The sequence below is a fragment of the Bufo gargarizans genome, chromosome 2, assembly GCF_014858855.1.
Source record: "Bufo gargarizans isolate SCDJY-AF-19 chromosome 2, ASM1485885v1, whole genome shotgun sequence".
Lineage (NCBI taxonomy): Eukaryota > Metazoa > Chordata > Amphibia > Anura > Bufonidae > Bufo > Bufo gargarizans.
In genome coordinates this window covers 61,086,779-61,103,131 of record NC_058081.1, presented here as the reverse complement: position 1 = coordinate 61,103,131, position 16,353 = coordinate 61,086,779, and the positions used below count along the sequence as shown (strand labels likewise).

Genomic DNA, 16,353 nt, shown 5'->3' with positions numbered 1-16,353 from the left:
GAGTGGTCCCGCAGTCTGGGCGGCAGTTCTGACTAGTTCTACTTTAATACACAGACATTTAGATTCATACATTTCCTACACTGGCACAAATGCGTTGCCAGTGACCAACTGTCTATGCTCAGTCCTACGCGTAACCGTCGCAAGTGCATGAGGAGCTGCGGATGTGGCGGCAAGGTCCGAGAGGTATGTGGGGGTGGGAGATCCGGGGGCGTTTGGGGCCCATACATTTTTTTTGCTATGGGGCCCAGTCATTTCTAGCTACCCCCTTGGTTCTGAGCAACATCTTCTGAGAGACATTACAGAAGATCTGTGCACAGATGTCTTGGTTGACCTCCATTCTACACTTCACAATCATCTCCGTGGTTCTGGGAATGCCTTCTTCTATACCATTCAAACAAATAAGGAATCCTCTTCAACATTCAAACCTTGGTTTGAATACTTCATCCAGTCTACATGGAAGAGCAGACTCCCAGAACATCATGTACTCTCCATTCATGATGCAGCTCTATCAGACCCTCATCATAAGGAACATGACAGACCTATCCAGCCTGAAGCACTCCGTTCTTCAAGGTTCTGACACCATATTAAGCTTCTCTGCTAAAAGTAAGTCTTTATTGATTATATTAAGATAATCTCTTCCGGGTGTAGGGCTGACATCATCGGCGCAGGCGCACTGAGGAAGGAACAGCCAAGCGAGCGTCCTTCTCTCAGAGCGCCTGCGCTGAATGAGGACCGGTACGGCGCAGGTGCGGGATTTCAGCTGCAAACAGGGCCAGCGGAAGGAGGAGAGCGCTCGCTGGCCCTGTCAATCAAGTGGAGGAGGAGGCTTTTTTTTACACTGAGGATGCGGCGGCTACCAGCAAGTCCGCCCAACTTGCTGGTAGTGAAGAAATTTGCATATCACAAAAGTACTATTTTTAAAGAATTTAAAGCACAGCCAGAGGTAAGAGGGGTATATATGGACCCTGCATACATTAGCAATTATATTAAGTCCAATACTGAAAATTGCTGTTTGGGGGTGACAGAAGCCCTTTAATTGTTCCTGGTTTTACTAAATACTTAATGTCTTATAGTTGCTACCCTATAGAGAATATAACATTAAATGCATTGTATTTGGCAAAATTAGTGATCATGTAGCACAGTTGTTGACCTTAATTTGCTTTTATTGCTTCCAGGTTGCTCTCAACTGAAAAATCATTGGGTGTTATCCTTTCATATGTCTTCCCTCACAAGCAACAATGAAATACAATTGGCAGAGTTGAGGGTGCAGCTTTCTTTTACTGAGAGAAACCATGATGTGACCCTTGACATCTATCATAGTGTTAAAGATGTGTGAATTTTATTCTATATTTTGTATATCTAGGATTGTAATGAGTTAACTTTTTCTACTTCCAAGTGCCCACCCACCCCCCTCTTTGTTTCAAGACTGGAGAGGAGAGAGAGGGGGGCAAAGAGCTGTGCTGTGGGAAGTGTCTGATTTCTCATCTTTCTACAGGTGTCCAATAGAGTGTGGTGGAATGCGTAGGCCAATCATATGGCTTGATGATATGTATATATTATTCACTGCCTATAGAGAAGCACCTCTTTGAAGTGTCACATATGACGTAGGCAGTATTCTTGTTAGAATAAACTCCATTACAAAATGGTGATGGTAACCAGATGTTTACATTAGTTCACATTCCAAAGTAGGGCCCAGTGCGCAGATGCAGATGTATTATCTCCTCTCTCTTATCTCTTCTTCCTTTTTGACCAACGAAACAATGTTTTAGCCTCAGTGAGGACTGCCCTCTTCTGAAAATGTATATACGCTTATCCCCATGTAATTAAAATTTAGAGATTGCTTTGACCAACTTCTGTGTCAGTGTCCAGTCTCTCAGCCACACGTGGATATTAACCCCTGGGGGGTACATTGATCTGGAACACCAGAGTGTATCTAAAATGCTCTAATTTAGGGTGGTTTTAACAATAGTGAAGAAGACAAAGGGAAGATCTTTTTAGGGTCAATGAAAGTCGATCTTAGTAGAGAAAGTGGATCGACTTTGAAGTCAATATCACCAGAATGATGCAATCTTATTTCCATCAAGAAAAAAATTCTAATAATCAAAAAGACATGAAGAACAAGGAAATGTCCAAGAATGGTCAAGGAAACATATGCACAAAATTTTCAACTGAAAGAATTGTGTTCGTGGTTTTTACCAAGGACACTGCTTCTACTAACCTCTATGGATATCCCAACCTCATAAAGAATGTCGAGTCTTCTAAATATGTGATGCCCCCAGTATCTGGTGCTAGGATACTTAAGAAAGGCAGAAATGCAATGCATGGCATGATCATTGCCAACTTTCCCACCAAACCTATTGAAGACGGAAGACCCTTGTGCAGAAGAGTGGATATGATTGTGGACTTCGAAAAGATTGGATGGGGAAACCAGATAATCTATCCCAAGAAGTTTAAAGCATACAGATGTGAAGGAGCCTGTCCCACCCCCCTAAGTGAGATCTTCAAGCCAACAAACCATGCTTATATTAAGGTAAAAAAAAAATCTATACACTTACCTTATATTTATCAACTTTACCATTACATTTATCCTTGCATGATAAATTAACATTTCTTGATAAAAAAAATAATATACTTTATTTAATTTTTTTAGAGCTTGGTGAAATTCTACAATCCAGACATGGTTGGTTGTTCCTCATGTAACCCAGTGAAGATGAGCCCATTATCTATGCTGATGTATGAAGAAGGAAAGGTGGTCTTGAAGCACCATGAAGATATGCTTGTTGAAGAATGTGGATGTCATTGAGAGAACATAACAGAAATTTCATACTTGCCATAGCTGCTATAATTGAAGTATGTTTTAACAGATAGTGGTCTTACAAGAGACCTTCCAGGCATCCACATAGAAATGCTTTAGAGTGTAGCACTGTACAGCAGGGTTATAACTATAGGAGGTGGAAAGGTTGCAGTCGACCTAAAAGGCCCCTTTATCCCATATGAGAAGACCAAAGCTATCAAAGATATGTAATATTTGGGGACCGTATAAAAGAGACAAAACTAAAGAAATCAATCAAATATATAAATTCTAAATATTTAATCTAATTCCTAAGGTAATATGTATATAAATATTGTATATTGTGAGAGGTGTAATAAAAAAAGAATTTTCAATTCTGTCTTGAGTGTTTTTGTTTTGGGACTTGGCTATACCTGTATATATCTCTTATATATATAAAAATTAGTTTTTGTCTGTCTGTATGTTTAGACATCTGTAGCAGTTTGCAGGTCCTTAAATATTCTGTCACGGGGCGCCAAAGGCGCACTTGGTCTTCCATCAGCCGCAGACCTGCTGCTTAGCTTCGGGAGCGAGGATCTGTGTTTGGCCTCGTTCCCAGGGCGGCTTTGCTAGCTGGGAGGCTCCCTGCTCCTAGGTCTGCCTTGAGCGCCGAGCTGATCACTCGGTGCTCGACTTGTCTGTCTATCGGTCATGTGACTCTGGCCACGTCACATGACCCTCAGACCCCACTATAAATACAGGCAGCCTGCTGGCCACAGGTTGCCTTTTAATTCTAGGTTCCTGGCTTTTTGTTGGACTACTGAATACTCACCTGATCCTGTTCCCTGACGATCCTTTGCCTGCTCCTCTTGTACTGCGCATCCCTCCTGGTATTGTGACCTCGGCTCCCACCTGACTACTCTTTGCAGACTCCTCTGGTACTTCTCTACTCTCCTGGTATTTGACCCTGGCTTCTCCTGACCATTCTTTGCGTAACCCTTTGTACTGCGTAGCTCTCTTGGTTCTGACCCGGTCTGTTCACGTTCCGTATTTTGTCTTGTCTGTCTTCCCTGCACATATCCTAAGTAAAGGACTGTCGTCCAGTTGTCCCCTGTCATCAGGACTCGGGAGGCAAGTAGGCAGGGCCAGGGGTGAGAGTGGAGCGCAGTGGTCACTATCCTTCCCCCTGTGTGTGTGTGGACGTGACCGTTACATATTCATTCATATGACGTATGATGGCACAAATACACTGCTACATGCATGAGGGGCAGGGGCCACTATTAAACGAGCAGGCGATGTGGAGTTTACTGTTAAAGGGGCGGGTACTGTGGAGGTCACTTTTAAAGGCGTGCACTGTGGAAGTGTCACAACCAGACAGCTGAGAAGCTCTGACAGAGGCCTTTCAGAACCTCCTCCTTGAGTTCTCTTTGTTGTGCTGTTCAGTTCCTCATCTCGTTAGCCTCTCTCAGCTGTCATGGAGTTGGACTGATTGCTTCCCTTTAAATCCCAATCCCTCCCCATGGTGCATTGCTGGGCGGCTTATACTTCCTCTTGGAGTGTGTGTGCATGCTGATCTTGTTTTCCTGTCTGCTACAAAGTTAAGTGCTGAACATTTATCTGTTATTATCTGTTTGCTGGATCCCAGGTGACCCTGACTCCCTCCGTGTCTGGAGTAGGGAGCCGGTGGTCGTGTCCCCTCACTATTGTAGGGTGTTCAGGGGTATATAGTCGAGGTACGTGGATATGCAAACCTCCGCCTTTCGGATCTTTGCATAGGCTGAGCAGCCAGGGATAGTCTCAGGTCTTGTGCAGGGGTCTCCCTTTTGGTTCCTTAGCTTTGGATCCACTCAGTCATATATGCATGTTGCTTTGTCTTGTTTCCTGTACACCGTCCGTGACAGGAAGTCACTGTTAAAGGTGCGGCCTTTAACAGGAGGTCACTGTTAACCCCTTAGGGACCGAGCTCATTTTTACCTTAAGGACCAGGCCATTTTTTGCATATCTGACCAGTGTCAATTTATGTGGTGATTACTTTAAAACGCTTTGACTTATCCAAGCAATTCTGAGATAGTTTTTTCATCACATATTGTACTTCATGACACTGGTAAACAGACACTGTGGAAATCACTGTTAAAGGGGTGAGTACTGTGGAGCTCACTGTTAAAAGGATAGCCACTATGAAGGTCACTGTTAAAGGGGTAGTCAATGTTAAAGGGGTGGGCACTGTGGAGGTCATTGTTAAAGGGGTGGGCACTGTGAAGGTCATTGTTAAAGGGGTGGGCACTATGGAAGCCACTGTTATAGGTGCAGGCACTGTGAAGATCACTGTTAGAGGGATAGTCAATATTAAAGGGGCGTGCACTGTGGAGGTCACTGTTAAAGTGGTGGTCAATGTTAAAGGGGTGGGCACTATGGAGGTCACTGAAAAAGGGGGGGGCACTGTGGAAGTCACTGTTAAAGGGGCGGGCACTGTAAAGGTCACTGATAAAGGAGCAGCCACTATGAAGGTCACTGTGAAAGGGGTGGTCAATGTTAAAGGAGTGGGTACTATGGAGGTCACTGTTAAAGGGACGGGCACTGTGGAGGTCACTGTTAAAGGGACGGGCACTGTGGAGGTTACTGTTAAAGGGGCGTGCACTGTGGAAGTAACTGTTAAAGGTGCGGCCACTATGAAGGTCACTGTTAAACCCTTAGGGACCGGGCTCATTTTTACCTTAAGGACCAGGCCATTTTTTGCAAATCTGACCAGTGTCAATTTATGTGGTGATTACTTTAAAACGCTTTGACTTATACAAGCAATTCTGAGATCGTTTTTTCATCACATATTGTACTTCATGACACTGGTAAAATGGAGTAAAAAAAAATCATTTTTATTTATAAAACAAAATACCAAAACTACCCAAAATGTGAGAAAATTAGCAAATTTCCAAGTTTCAATTTCTCTACTTCTATAATACATAGTAATACCTACACAAATAGTTATTACTTTATATTCCCTATATGTCTACTTCATGTTTGGATCATTTTGGGAATGACATTTTTTTTTTGGGACATTACAAGGCTTAGAAGTTTAGAAGCAAATCTTGAAATTTTTCTGAAATTTTCAAAAACCCACTTTTTAAGGACCAGTTCAGGTCTGAAGTCACTTTGTGAGGCTTACATAATAGAAATGCAGCCAGCCAGACGCAGGGGGTACACGTGAGGTTCACGGTAGACCGATGAAGGGTTAAATGATATAACACACAGTTCATCAGTTTACTCACAGTTAGCAGATAGCCTCCCTGGGCTGGCAGCACAGTGTTGAGGTGGACAGCACGAAATCCTCTGGGGCACGCTCTGTGGTAGGAAGCATCAGCCAAGATGGTGATTGAGGTGCCCTTGATGTTAAGGGTGCTTAGGGTGCTTGTTGCGGCTGAGTCCTTTGATGTTTTTTGTCGTGACGCCAGTACCATTAATGGTGGTACAACCATAGGTAGTAATAATGAGGTAGACAGTGGTAAGATGCAACTTACAACTTTTACTTTAGAGGTTTTTCAGTTGCTGTAGTACAATTATGCAGTCTTTAGATGGTACAGAGACAATACTGCAAATCCACTGTTTAAGGCTTGTCAGGTTGTTGGTTGGTTTTGGAGCAGTGGGTTAGGTGCACCTGGTTCCTTTAGATGGTTTGGATCCTATTCCTTGGCTTTCCCTACAAGCTAAAAATTAGTAGACAGGAAAACTCAACTGTCCCTAAGAAGGTTGGTGTGGCTGCCTGAAGCTATAAACCTCCACCATGCAAAGGTGTCTGTAGCCCTAAATAATGGCTCTTATTACCGATGAATTCCTAGGAATGCTTGTTTCTTTTCCAGGGAGGCAAACTCTTCTCCTACTGGTCAGGGATGCAAGTCTATAGTCCAGCTACAGAAGGAAAACTCTCTTCTGCGCCAAAACATCTGAGTAAACACCTTCTAGCGAAGTTGGCTCCACTCACTAATCTGTGTTGCGAAGTCTTCACTCTATCTTTCCTTCCACTAACTTGATCTGACTACCTCAGATCTGCTCACTTCTGAACTACATCCTAGTTAATCTGATCTGCCTTGACTAATCTGTCTCACTAGGCCTGACCTCAGTATTTATAGGACCTGAACTTTATCCCCATCTAGTGGCGGGATGTATAAATTGCACCTAATAGGCCTGTTAACAGGGATTTTGCAGTTACACAAATGCAAAGTTATACATAACCACCTAGTGTTTGTAATAATATAAAAAATGCTTTTAAGCAGTGCCCACACACGTAGTGGGACGCTGCAGAAACCACCCCAAAATGACCCCATTCTAGAAACTACACACCTTAAGGTATTCAAAACTGATTTTACAAATGTTGTTAATTCTTTAGGTGTTCCTCAAGAGTTAATGGCAAATGGAAATGATTTTTTGGTAAATTTTCCATTTTAATCCATTTTTTCCAGTAACAAAGCAAGGGTTAACAGCCAAACTGAATATTTATTGCCCTGATTCTTTAGTTTACAGAAACACCCCATATGTGGTCGTAAACTGCTGTATGACCAAACTGCAGGGCGCACAAGGAAAGGAGCGCCATATGGTTTCTGGAAGGCAGATTTTGATGGCCTTTTGTTTTTTGCACCATGTCCCATTTGAAGCCCCCTGATGCACTCCTAGAGTAGAAATTCCATAAAAGTGACCACATCTAAGAAACTACACCCTCAAGGTATTCAAAACTGATTTTACAAGCTTTATTAACCCTTTAGGCGTTCCATAAGATTTAATGAAAATGGAGATAAAATTTCAGAATTTCACAAATTTCACAAATTTTACACAATATCATTTTTGAAACAAAAAAAAATCATGTTTTAGTGTCTCCATACTCTGAGATTCATTGTTTTTTCAGTTTTTGGGCGATTGTATTACGTAGGGTATCATTTTTGTGGGATGAGATGATGGTTAGATTGGCACTATTTTGGGGGCATACGACTTTTTGATCGCTTGCTATTACACTTGTAATGTGGTATTTTTATAGAGAAGGTTCTTACGGATGCGGCGACACCTAATATGTCTACTTTTTTCTTTTTTTCTTTACGTTTAACATAAAAAATCATTTTTGAAACAAAAAAAAATCATGTTTTAGTCTGAGAACCATAGTTTTATTATTTTTTAGGCCATTATCTCATGTAGGGGCTCATTTTTTGCGGGATGAGGTGACGGTTTAATTAGTACTATTTTGGCGTACATACGACTTTTTTTATCACTTTTATTACCTTTTTTGGGAAGTAAAGTGGGCAAAATTTATATTTCATCGTAGTTTTTATTTTTATTTTTTTATGATGTTCACCGTGCAGGGAAAGTAGCATGACCGTTTTATAGATTAGGTCGTTACGGACGTGGTGATATCAAACATGTGTAGGGAATTAATTTTTTTAAATTTTTATTCAGTGATAAATGTGTTTTTTTATTTTGACCCAGACCCACTTGGTTCTTGAAGATCCAGTGGGTCTGATGTCTGTATAATACAGTACAGTAATCTATATAGTCTACTGTACAGTATGTTCACTTTACAAACTCTGATCAGACTTCTGTCTTTAGCAGAAGTCTGTTCAGCACCATGTACAGCAGGAAGCCTATGAAGGTGTCCAGTTGTCATGGTAACCATCACTCGCTGCCACAACAGAGCAGTGGGTGATGGGGTGGGAGGGGGGCCACCTCCCTCTTTGATCCCGTCAAGACTCGGGGGCTGAAAAGGCACAGTAGCCCCCGATGGGAGAGGGAGGGAGCTCCCTCCCTGTTAACCTCTTCCATACAGCGGTCCCTACAGACCGCGGCATGGAAGGGGTTAAAAGACTGACAGCTAAAACACTCTGCTAAAACCGTTCGGCCATTCTGAGAGAGAGCCCCTCCCGCCTGCACTGCCGCACCGCCCTGCACCCCCCCCCCCCCATAAAATAAAGGCATTTTAACCACCTCCGGACCGCCTAAAGCACGGATGCGTCCGGAAGGTGGTTGATTAAGTCCTCCTGGACGCATCCGTGCGTCATCTTGCGAGACGCGAGATTTCGGTCACAGCCATGCGCATCGCGGGCCGGCAAAAGTTAAAGGAGTATTTTGTCAGCAAACTGCCATCCAATGATTGCTGATTTTTAAAAAATCCAATCAAAGGCCAGATAACAGATCATATTAGTAAATATGATCTGTTATATGGCTTCCCTGCTCCTCTGCTGGTCCTTTTCGTCGGTTGGATCCAGCAGAGGAGCAGGCTTCACATTGAGTACACCAAACACTACACTTTAGCCCCAGATCACCCCCCTGCACCCCAATTACCCTTTGATCACCCCTTTGTTCGCCCCTGTCAATCACTAGTGAAAGGAAAAAAGTGATCAGTGCAAACTGTCACTTTTTTCACTGGTATTGACTGTTAGGTTTTAGGATAGTTTAGGCCCCTTGGTTAGGTAGTTTAGGGATCAGTTAGCGCCCAGCCCACCGCACCGCAGTCCCTTATTCGCCGATTAGCGTATCGCTAATCAGCATTTGTACTTTTATAGTATCTGGAAGTGATCAAAACTGATCACGGTCAGATCTATAATAGTATTAGTGTCACTTTAGTTCGCCCTCCACCCAAAACGCAGTGTTTGCCAGTGTTTGCACATTCACTTTATACGCGCTGCGGCGATAAAAAAAAAATCCGTTTTGATATTTTTTATCAACCGCAGTGGCCTCTGGTACTTCGCTAGCCTCCCATTTGTAAGACAGGCTTGCTTTTTTTCTTGGGTAGTCTCAGGGAATACCCCTAAATTTAGTTGCCCAAATGTCAAACAGGGGGTATTCTTCTGAAGAGGCCTACAGGCTTCTGACCCATTCGGATGAGGAATGGGAACCCTCATCTGATGAATCTAGCGGGTCAGAATATGAACCTGTAGAAAGCAGTGGCTCTCTGACCCAAAGTTCGGATGAGGAGGCTGAGGTCCCTGATAGCACCAGGCGTACCCAGCCCCGTGTCGCTAGACCGCAGGTTGCGCAGGATCCGCTTCAAGAGCAGCAGAGTGGGGCTGGTGCTGTCGGATTACGTGGTGAGGCATACACCAGCAGCGCAACCCTTCCTGGACCTAGTACCAGCACTGTCGTAGAACATGGTGAAGTAGCGAGCACCAGAAGGGCAGTTGAAGCTGGTACGGTGGCACGTGCAGTAGTTACCCCGTCGCAGCCACCGCAAAGACGTGCCCATAGAGCCCCTAGAATCCCTGAGGTGCTGGCAAACCCTGATTGGCAGTCCCCAACTTCAGCCGCACCTGTAGTTCCCCCTTTCACCACCCAGTCTGGAGTTCGGATTGAGACAGCTCAGATCGGTTAGTCCCTGGGATTTTTTGAGCTGTTCTTGACTGCGGAGCTCTTAGACTTAGTTGTGGCAGAAACAAATCGGTATGCCTCACAATTTATAACCGCCAACCCGGGAAGCTTTTATGCCCAGCCTTTCCGGTGGAAACCAGTCCAAGTTTCCGAAATTAAAATCTTTGGGGGCCTTCTCCTCAACATGGGTCTAACTAAAAAGTTCATCACATGCCCATGTTCTCTGCTGCTATGTCCAGGACACGATTTGAGACCATCCTGCGTTTCCTGCACTTTAGCGACAACACCACCTCCCGTCCCAGAGGCCACCCAGCTTTTGACCGGCTTCACAAAATTCGGCCCCTCATAGACCATTTCAACCAGAAATTTGCTGATTTGTATACCCCAGAGCAAAACATCTGCGTAGACGAGTCCCTAATACATTTTACCGGGCGCCTTGGCTTCAAACAATACATCCCAAGCAAGCGCGCCCGGTATGGGGTCAAATTGTATAAGCTCTGTGAAAGGGCCACAGGCTATACCCACAAATTTCGTGTCTATGAGGGAAAAGATCAGACCCTGGAGCCGGTCGGTTGCCCTGACTACCTGGGGAGCAGTGGGAAGACAGTCTGGGACTTGGTGTCACCCTTATTCGGCAAGGGGTACCATCTTTATGTGGACAATTTCTACACAAGTGTGGCCCTCTTTAGGCATTTGTTTCTAGAACGGATTGGCGCCTGTGGCACCGCGCGAACTAGTCGCGCGGGCTTCCCCCAACGGCTCGTTAGCACCCGTCTTGCAAGGGGGCAGAGGGCTGCCTTGTGTAACGAAGAACTGCTCGCGGTGAAATGGAGAGACAAGCGTGACGTTTACATGCTCTCCTCCATTCACGCAGACACGACAATACAAATTGAGCGAGCAACCCGTGTCATTGAAAAGCCCCTCTCAGTCCACGACTATAACCTTCACATGGGAAGGGTGGACTTCAATGACCAGATGTTGTCTTCGTATTTAGTTTCCCGCAGAACCAGACGCTGGTATAAGAAGGTGTCTGTATACCTAATTCAATTGGCTCTGTATAATAGTTTTGTTCTCTACAGTAAGGCTGGGAGAACACGATCCTTCCTCAAATTTCAGGAAGAGATCATCGAGAACCTCCTGTATACAGGAGGTTCCGTGGCCCCATCCACCAGTGTAGTTAGCCGTCTACACGAGCGACATTTCCCCAATGTCGTTGCCGGTACCTCAACCCACCCGTCACCCCGAAAAAGATGTTGTGTCTGTAGCAGGAGTGGAATAAGGCGTGACACCCGCTATTTCTGTCCTGACTGTCCTGACCACCCTGCCCTATGCTTAGGAGAGTGTTTCCGGAAGTACCACACACAGGTACACCTAGCATAGGGATCACAACTCACCAGGACAGGCACACAGGGCTATTAGGGCCCATTCACTCACACAGCTGCTGCAAACCTCTCCTTTCACCTGGGACCAAGTGCATAACGCACTTCGCCACATCTTTGGGCGCTTTGCACATTGACCCATGAGGAAGGAGAGGTTTGTTCTATAAAGGTAAAAAAAAAAAAAAAAACACCAGTAAGCAAAAAGGTTAATGTTTAGTTCAAAAAGTTAAAGTTTATTTACCTGTATGCTCAATATAAGGAGAATAGCAGAAACTCCTAATGCTGGCCATACATGTAATGATTGCGGAGACCCTCAAATGCCAGGGCAGTACAAACACCCCACAACTGACCCCATTTTGTTTTAAAATAGTTTTTATTGTTTTCCAACACGAAATAAAGCAACAACATAAAGGTCATCACTATCTCAAATCCCTGAAAGTATACACACACCCTGAGCATACATCCTAAACGAATAATCGTATAGTTGCACATATCAAATACTCACAAGCACATTGTTTTCCAAATGACATCCTCTAAGAAAAACATCTCTGTTCATCATAATCTATCAGGTACATGCATATCCACTATAAATTTTAATGCACTGACCTTAAATATAAACCAAAAAGAAACAAAGACAAGGACAATGGGAAAAAAAAAGGGAGGGGGGGGGAATTAGCTTTGTAAAAACACGGAATTCCATCAAGGCAGGCACAAAGTGCAATGTCTAGTGTTAACTCCCACCAGGAGTAATCAGTGTGAGTGTTTACAACCGAAGGAGACCCGTTCAAAGGAAACCAGCTCAGAAGGAGGAGTCCCACCATCGCAAAAATATTCCTCTCGCAGTAAAAACTCAAATCCCAGAAAAATTCCTAAATGTTTTCCATGGATTCCAGATATTTTCGAACTGCATAGGGGTGCGAGCATCCCAGTGCGCGATTTGTTCTAGACGGTATAATTGATCGCATTTGAGGATCCAATTTTGAATAGTTGGCGGGTTTGGTTGTTTCCATGCTATTGCCAACATAAGTCTAGCTGCTGCTAATAATGTGTTACATAACAGGCGTCCATTTTTGGGGCACTTGATTTCACCCAGAACACCTAAAAGGCAAACTTTCGGGGATATAGGCACTTCCAGGCTACAAATGTCAGATATAAGTTTGCAGATCTCTTGCCAGTAAGAGGTTATCTTGTCACACTCCCACCAGATATGTGTATGTGTGCCTATCTCTAGGCTACACCTCCAGCACACAGGGCTACATTCAGGAAACATGCGATGAAGTCTTTGAGGTGTGTAATACCATCTTGTTAGAACTTTATAGCTGTTCTCTTGCAGCTTGACGCACCTGGACACCCTAAGAAACGCTCTGAGTGCATGTTTTACTTCTAAGGGGGATAATTGAATCTTCAGCTCTGCTGACCATTGCTGAATAAATATAGGGGTTTCTGACCCTTGAATTGAAAGTAGTAACTCATATAGTTGTGAGATTTTCCCTTTTGGTTCCTTTATTTGTAAAGCTAATTTTTCAAATGGCGTGTGAGTTGTCACTATCGGAAGTGATGTTAAGTGCTTTTTAATCTGTTGGAGTAAATAGGCCAGATGAAAAGTGGAAAGGTTAGTCAGCGCCGGAAGAGAACGCAAATCTTCGTATGTAAGAACATCCTCATCTATACCTAGGTTTAAAATAGGTGTTGTAATAGATTTTGCCCTAGTAGGTAGGGTGTCTAAAAACTGTGTAGGTGCTTGAAATAATATATCCCTTGCTTGCATTAGTGTCAGATAATTTGGGGTTAATACTGAAAGCCATTTAGATTCTGACCATGTTTTTAATGAGTATATAGTTATGGAGCTAGCTGTCCTCAATGTCTTTCTAGCCACTGTACCTTCCATAAACAACAAAGAGCGCAAAGGGATGTTAGCCATGCTGGACTCAATTGAAAGATCTAAGCGATTAGAATAACTTCTCAACCATTCCAAGCAGCGCAAGCACATCACTGCTTTGTGGTATAGATATACATCTGGTACCCCCATTCCTCCCTTAGCTGTCCGTTGCTTGACCTGTTTAAAAGGTATCCTAGCCTTTTTTGCACCCCATAAAAACTTTAGAAGGATGCTTTGGATTTTCTTAAAGAAGGCCCTGGGAATTGGAATAGGTAACGCCTGAATGTAATACAAAACCGTTGGCATTAGAATAGCTTTAATCAGAGTTCTACGACCAAACCACGAGACAAATGGGATATCCCAGGAACTTACGAGATCTTCTATACGTTTCGGAAGAGTGTGGAAGTTCTCGTGATATAACCGGGAAAAGCTAGTGGTCAAATTAATTCCCAAAAAAGTGATATGGTCCGTAGTCCAATGAAAGGTCGCAGTGGACTTTAACCTCTCCATAGTCGCCACCGGTAAAGATACATTCAAGATCGTAGATTTAGATAAATTTACTAAGAAATTTGACAATTCAAAGAAGTCATGGAGTAACGACTCAATCTCTTTAAAGGCCGTATCAGGATTTGTAATAAACAATAACACATCATCCGCAAAAGCTGCAGTCTGATGGTTCTCTGCACCAATCTTAACACCTTTAATTGCGGTATTGATCCGAAAAGCCTGCATGAGGGTTTCTATCACCAACACAAAGAGCAATGGGGAGAGAGGGCAGCCTTGTCTCGTCCCATTTGATATACTGAATGACGGAGACAGTGTGCCATTCACCAGAACACGCGCGGTAGGCTTTTGATACATTGCCATTACTTTCGAAATAAAAGAATCTGGGATTCCGAATTTGGCCAGGGTTTGGGTCATGAATAACCAATCCACTCTGTCGAACGCCTTTTCTGCGTCCATGCTGAGAATTGCTAGAGGGACTTTCGAATGTTGAGCCCATTGCATCAGTTGGATAACCCTAATAATGTTATTTTTCCCCTCTCTACCTGGAATAAACCCAACTTGCTCCGCAGATATAAGATCTGGCAAGTAAATTTTTAGTCTATTTGCTAACATCTTAGCATACAATTTAATATCGTTGTTGAGGAGAGAGATAGGCCTATAGTTCGCACAGAGTGAATGATCTTTATTAGGTTTGGGAATAATAGTAATTTGCGCTGCAAGCATATCACTGGTGAATGACCCCACCCCCTCCACCCCATTGCAAACCTTGAGGAAGCGTGACAGAAGTATATTTTGAAAAGTGATGTAATAAATAATTGGGAGGCCGTCAGGACCCGGGCTCTTATGAAGTGGGGAGTTTTTTAGAGCAGATTTAAGCTCCGACATAGTAAATGGGGAGTTCAGAATATCCGTTTGCTCAGTTTTTAATTTGGGTAGGTTTAAAGTTTCTAGCCACTGTTTTATGCGTTGGGTCTTAGATGCTATTTGTGAGGGGGACAAAGTGTCTTGTAAATTATACAGTTGACTATAAAATTTACAAAACTGATCCGCAATAAGATCTGTTTTATGAATAATCCGATCCTCTCTTGTTTTAATACATGAAATAAACGCCGCCAATTTCCGTTTTTTAGTCTGAGCAATTAAAACCTTTGAAGCCTTATTGCCGTGTGCATAGTATTTATACTGATTCGCCAAAAATAGCTTAGCTGTATTATTATTCAATATGTTTTTTAGTTCCGAACGTAGGGTGTCCAGGCGCGCCAAAACGTCTTCTGATACCAGCCTCCTATGTTGTTTCTCTAATTTAGAGATCTCTGCAATGAGATCCTCTATCTTCTTCTGTTTTTGTTTCTTTACCTGAGAACCCAGAGCTATAAGATGACCTCTTATCACTGCTTTGTGCGCAGCCCATATGTTTACTGGAGATGTATCCTCCACCTCATTTAATCGGAAATACTCCTCAAGTAGCTCTGTCACTTTCGGAATATTAGATCCGTTCAATAAGGTCTCATTTAATCTCCATCTGAACTCAGTTCTGGGTAATGTCGACACTGTATATGAGACGAAAACAGGAGCGTGATCAGATAGAAGAATGTTTCCGATTGTAGAACTAACACAGTGTTGGAGATTATTTGCACCTAGAAAAACGTAGTCCAGCCTCTGGTAGGACTTATGGGCCGCTGAGAAGTATGTGTAGTCCTTCTCGTTGGAGTGCATTGCTCTCCACACATCAACTAAACCTTGCTGGGAAAGGGTCGAATTTATTTTGTCTAACGCCACCCCAGAGAGTGAAGACATGCCGGTGGAAGAATCTAGGGGAGGGTTCAAGGTAACATTGAAGTCACCTCCTAAGAAACTAATACCGTCAGCAAAACTCCCAAATCTACTAATGGTATCTTTGAGCCAATTAGCTTGTGCCGAATTTGGAGCATAAATATTCCCAAAGGTAAATAATTGCGAACCTATATTGCCTTTCACAAAAAGATATCTTCCTTCTTCATCTCTCAGCGTGTCCTGGTGTATAAACGGTACGTTTTTATGAATCGCAATACTTACACCCTTTGAAGCAGAGGAATTTGAGGTGCTATGAATCCAATGGTTATATAACAAGTGGGACATTCTAGGGACATGATTTTTGCGAAAGTGGGTCTCCTGCAAAAGAGCAACTTGGACCTTCTTTTTATGTAAAAAATGACAAATCTGGCTCCTCTTAGTAGGGGCATTAAGACCTCTAACATTGTAAACACAAATTTGTATACTAGACATTACTATATAAACATACCACCTCCATGCGTACCAGTCTCCGCCTCAATGGAATCCCGAGCAAACTTCGAGGGAATGGATGTAAGAGAGTAGGGGAAAAGAACATAATTCGGGAAGAACCTTAAAGGGAATAAAATAAAATAAACAACTGCAATTAACTATACAGTTATAAAAGAAAATAATTTATATAGAGCACGTGAGCCCACGTACCGTCCCTA

At 43.2% G+C, this 16,353-nt stretch overlaps 1 pseudogene; it reads left to right on the top strand.

The window, feature by feature from the left end:
* Positions 1-317: 317 nt before the first annotated feature.
* Positions 318-2,803, top strand: LOC122925628 (annotated as a pseudogene).
* Positions 2,804-16,353: the final 13,550 nt, after the last annotated feature.